Genomic DNA, 5,473 nt, shown 5'->3' on the forward strand with positions numbered 1-5,473 from the left:
AGGCATTTCGACACAGTGATGGGAAGCGGGAAGTGTATATGGTTTTTCTCTTTAGCAAAGAAAAAGTTTCCATGTATATGTGTGGGTGCCCAAGACAGGGAGAAAGAGCAAGTGCCAGCAAAGAGATTTAATTTAGTTAAACATACTCGGATGGCTAGTGAGGATTAATATGAACACCTGAAAGGCATTCCACATTTGCCACAATAATTTCAGAACTAGCATTCTTAGCTATTCCTAATAACCACAGAATTTTGAATGCTTTTAAGAGGTCATCAAGGACCAGGGACATTTCCAGAATCTCCAGTCCACATTTTATATCTGTAAAAACTGCCATAAATAACTAATTCTCTGAAAGCCTTCTCAGCTACTATAAAATTATGATTCTAGTACAGAATATAGATCCTGTTGAAAATTTCTATTGGCTCTTTACTTTGCCAAGCCAGACTATAAGTTTGTTCATTCAGTGAATAGTTACTGAACACTTGCTTCGTTTCAAGCTATGAGTACTGCAGATACGGTGATAAGATAGGAGTTTTTGCCCCCACACACCTTGCATTTTCATGGAAGGAGAAGACTGAACATTATTTAGAGAATAATTTTAGAAAATCAGCACAATGGGCGAAAAGCTGGGGAAAGAGAATGTGATGTGGTGCTATTTCAATGTATGCAAATCTCAGTACCACTTATGGTTAAAACCATTTTACTAAGAGTGACGGGAGATACATTATGAAATGCCAATAGACTGCAGGTGTACATCATTTTGCCAAAAATAGGTTGATTAAATAAAGACCCATGAATATTAGCAAAACTTGTTTGATTCCACTGACTGCAGAAAAAAAGATTCAACTAGAACTAGACATGCTCCTATAATTGGCTTTGTGCTAGCCCTTTGATAATTAGGCTCCCTCTGTAGCCAGTGGAGTAAGAAGTGCTGACCGTGTTAGTTTTGTGCAGTAGATAAATCTAGCCTCATTTTTGTCCCTGTCCATGTTTGTGTGCTTATTATATAGCAGAGATTAATTGGGCTCGGTACTGTGTTGTAATTCAGGAATGTAGAGATGACTGGTACATCTGAGTCTGCAATCAGAAATCACCATTAATCTCACCTCAGAAGGGAGATTCCACTGATTGCATCTGAAAGTTCTACACATTTAAAAAAATTTTTTAATGTATTTTAGTACAAGATCTACAAGGTCTCACTATACAGATCAGACTCGTAGTGATCCTGCTGTTTTCACCCTCTCAAGTTCTGAGATTACAGATGCACGCCACCATGCCCAGTCTCAATTGCTGTCTCAGCATGCTCTGCGGATGGGGCCAGCACAGCAGGCCCGGGGATCGAACTGCTAGCCCCTGCATCTGCCTAAGTAGGCACTTTAACCCGCTGAGCTATCTGGCTGGCCCTTCACATTTTTAAATCTTAAACACACAAGACCACTCAATGGGACTTTAGGTAACAGTTCCTGTGACATCAGAGCTTGTCATCCTCAGTGTGAAGGATTTCTTTAACAATGATGAAGACAAACCTGCTGAAAACATTGTGCAGGAATGCACCCACCTATTCCACTCTTCCTATAAAAATATAGGCATCTTTTCACTCAGGAATAAACTAAATCAATTCATTTTTCAGTTGTTATGACTTAAACCCTTTTCTAGCACCCCAAACTTATTCTAGGGCCCCCTGCATAAAAGGTGCAATAAACAGAGTGAAGGGTTTATGTCCAATGTGCCATTGTGAGTTAGTTATGCTCTAGTAGGCCAACCTGTTGGCAGGCCTTCTTGTCAGACAGATGACTACGTTTCTTTCTGTACCACAAATTGGACCCTATTGTGCCTGATAGACAAGTGTTGTACTTCTGAGGTATACCTCAGGCCTTTTAAATTTACTTTCTATTTATTTATTTGTATTTTTTTGAGGGAAGGGTCTACAGGGTGTTCAGGGTCTCACTACTAGATTGGACTCATAGTGATCCGCCTGTTTACAGCCTCCCAAGAGCTGGGATCACAGGCCTGCACCACCACGCCCAGTCTCAGTTGCAATCCAGGGGTGAGGCCAACATGGCAGGCCCAGGGATCGAACCCCTGGCCTCTGTGCCTGCTTGCAGGCACTTTAATCTGCTGAGCTATTGGCGCAATTTATTTTTTATTTGGAGACCTGCTATTGCTAAATTGCCCAGACTGGCCTTGAACATGAGAAGACCCTCCTGCCTTAGCCTCCCTAGTAATTGAGATTACTGACGTGTAGCACCAAGCCCAGCAGTTCTCTATTCCTTACGTTTCTCCCCATTATACACAGCCTGATTGAGTTTTTGTGCACATCTCTTCATATTTTTATTTGATCTCCTTCGACATTTTATGGATTAATTTTTTTCTTATTACTTACTTTGAAGGCTAAAAGGTGAGAAGGGTTGGTGTTGCCATATTTTATGATTGTTGCTCTATAATTAGTGTTTTGGGGCAAATTTTAATGTATCTACTAAAAATACCCAAATCTTGAATACCATCAATGGGTAACTTATTTAAAATAGCAGGAGGCTGGGGAGATAGCTCAGTGATCCAACCTACTCCTGCCTGGCAAGCAGAAGGACCCAGGTTGGATCCCCAGTACCTCATGCACTACCAGCCAGGGAACCCCAGGTGCACTGTGCCAGCCTCCGAAACTGGGTGTGGTGGTGCATGCCTGTAACACCAGCACTGGGCAGGCTGAGACAAGAGGATTGTTCTAAGTCCAAGCTGCGTGGCGAGACCCTGTACCAAATAAATAAATGAATAAAAGATTTTTTTAATATAAAAAAATAAATAATAAAACAGGAGCAGCAGCAGTGATTGTCCATTTGAGGGTTCTGGTCAAAACTCTTAAAACAGTAACAACACAAAAAGCAGGACTTGCTGCGTGGTTGAAATGGTCCACAATTTCTGCCTAAGGCATTTGTGTACACGTCACAACCAAATGGCTCCAGCTGGTAGTCAGAGATGAGAAGTTAGGGGCATCTCTGCCCAGCAGATCAGGCTCCCTGCCCGCCTGTCGACAGACTACTCAGGTCTTCGCTAGAGAACTCAGTGACCCGTGCCCTATTATTTATACTGCTAGTTGCATGCAGCCTCTAGCCTGAGCCTTCATTCCTGCTTCAGGTGACCCAGGGTCAGAACAATGCCCGCTGGACCCGTTACACCCACCCTGCCCTAGATCTGTAAGTCGCAAATCTGCAAGTATGTTTCCTGTTGTGCTGGCATATTGGGTTTGTGCAGTCTGTCTGAAGAACCAGCCTCGTTTTTCCCATGGTTGCCTGGATAACAAAATGTCAAGTTCCCAGAGCCAGAGCCCTTGACAGGCAAAACTGAGGTCACAAGCCACAAAGGTGTCTGCAGATATAAATTTCCCACATAAGGGACCCCTTGGTGGCAAGTAGTTCAGCTAGGCAGTAGATCATCTACCACAAGAAGATACAGAAAGGTACGCTGTAAACACAGGTGCTGGCCACCTCTCCTTTTCCTGTTACAGCAGGGTTGCTAGCTGCCTGAGCTTAGCTATGTAGTTATTCTTTGTCCCGAACCCTGCCAGTTGTGAGGAAGCCATGGCATGCTTTCAGCAGATTTTCTTTCTGGGGAAGAAACTATAGAAATAAAACAAGTGCTCACAGAATAACAGAGTCTGATTTATTGTTCCACTGGAAATCGGTGAAAGGAACCAACTCGGGTGGGAGGGACGACAACCTTTTCATATCCCACTCCCCTTCCTAAGCAGTGCCATTTCTAGGAAAACAAAGCCAGAAATGCTGTCTTTTCTGGTCACTCTAGAATTCTATTTCCTAGATCAAGAATTAAGGGCCAGCCAAATAGCTCAACGGATTAAAGTGCCTGCTTAGGCAGACTCAGTGGCTGGGGTTCGATCCACGGCCTGCTGTTCTGGCCCTGCCCCCAGGGCACACTGAGGCATCTATTGAGATTAGACAGGCCTGTAATCCCAGCTCTTGGGAGGCTGAACACAAGTGGAGCACTATGAGTCCAATCTACATAGTGAGACACTGTAAACCCTTACTAAAAAATACAAAAAAAGAAAGAAAGAAAGAATTAAGAGCTGGTAACTTTGTGGACCCTTCACATGAATTTTTCTCTTTAGAGGACAGTGACATAAGTATCAGAAGTACTCAGCATTAGCTTTCCATTCCATAATAGCATCTATTGGACACAAAAAGTATCTTGGCCACCATTTTATCTGGAAAACAAAATTAGATTCCATTCCTTGTCTCCTTTCAACCCAAATATTCCAGATAATAAATTCAGTAATGGGAACTATAAATTTTTAAAATTATTAATATGATTATAAAATTTAGTGTCAGTGCAAACAAAGAATTCTTGAAATAAGGTGCATGATATAACAGAGGAATCGAAATAAAATTTCATTAATTGAAATTCAATTCATTATAACCTGAGAAGTGATGGACAAGTGGCCATGCACAGGTCCTGTGTCTGTCACAGGCAGGTGTTCACTGCTGATATTCAGAGAAAAATAGATGAAATAGATCTTTAAAATTGTGTGGAACCCATGAGTTTTAAGTGTATGTGTTAGAACATTTTAGGGGAAACAAAGAAAACTTGATTAGTAAAAATACATTTTCTCTGTTTCTTTTTATCTCTTGACAATAGCTCCTGGCGATTTTAGAAGAGCAGGTTGTAGTGCTTGTTTATTTCCTTATCTGCTTTGCTCCCCAAAACTGACAGTGTCCCTTGAGTAAACAGAGCCTGCTCCCCGTGGGACGTTCCCAGCGACATGCCTGAACTTGGTGCTGATAGTAGACCTGGCTGTTATTTGGGTGCAGTTGAATTGGGGAGAGAGCTCAGTAGAATAAGTGCTTGCCTGGCAAGTGCAGGGTCATGAATTCAATCCCCGGTACCGCTAAATAGATAAATAAATAAAGCAGTGATGAGAGGCAGCAACGAGCAGAGCACCTCAGCATTTGTAGGGGTTCCGACGACTCTGGGGACGACTCTCTCTGGTCCTGACCTGGAGGAGGTGGGGTCTCACGTGAGCCTGCAGGGGGGTTAAGATTTGGAAACGCAGGAAGGCAGAGCCACTCGGGAAGAAGGATGGTGTGAACATGCAGCCATGGGGGACTGGGATGGAACAGCGAATGACAGGGGAGCGTTCTTGTTAGACTGTAGAAAGCACTAACTGCCACCCAGAGGCTTGAGAAATCTCTTCTGACTTTTTCAGGGATTAAGCACAACATGACAGGAAATAATGGTTTTCTTCTGTTGCCCCGAAGGCCTTTTGAGCTCTAGAGTTTGGATGCCAGTGTCAGGGTATCCAGTCTCTTACTGGGATTGAAATACCACATGTGCAGTCAGGAGCAAGCTTCTCAAGCTCATCTTTAAAGTGAGATTAAAAAAATAACAAAAAATGAAAAGCCACAATACAAGTACAATGACATACACCTGTGGGCCTAGCTACTCAGGAGGCTGAGGCAGGAGT

The sequence above is a fragment of the Octodon degus genome, unplaced genomic scaffold (assembly GCF_000260255.1).
Source record: "Octodon degus isolate 3935 unplaced genomic scaffold, OctDeg1.0 scaffold00022, whole genome shotgun sequence".
Lineage (NCBI taxonomy): Eukaryota > Metazoa > Chordata > Mammalia > Rodentia > Octodontidae > Octodon > Octodon degus.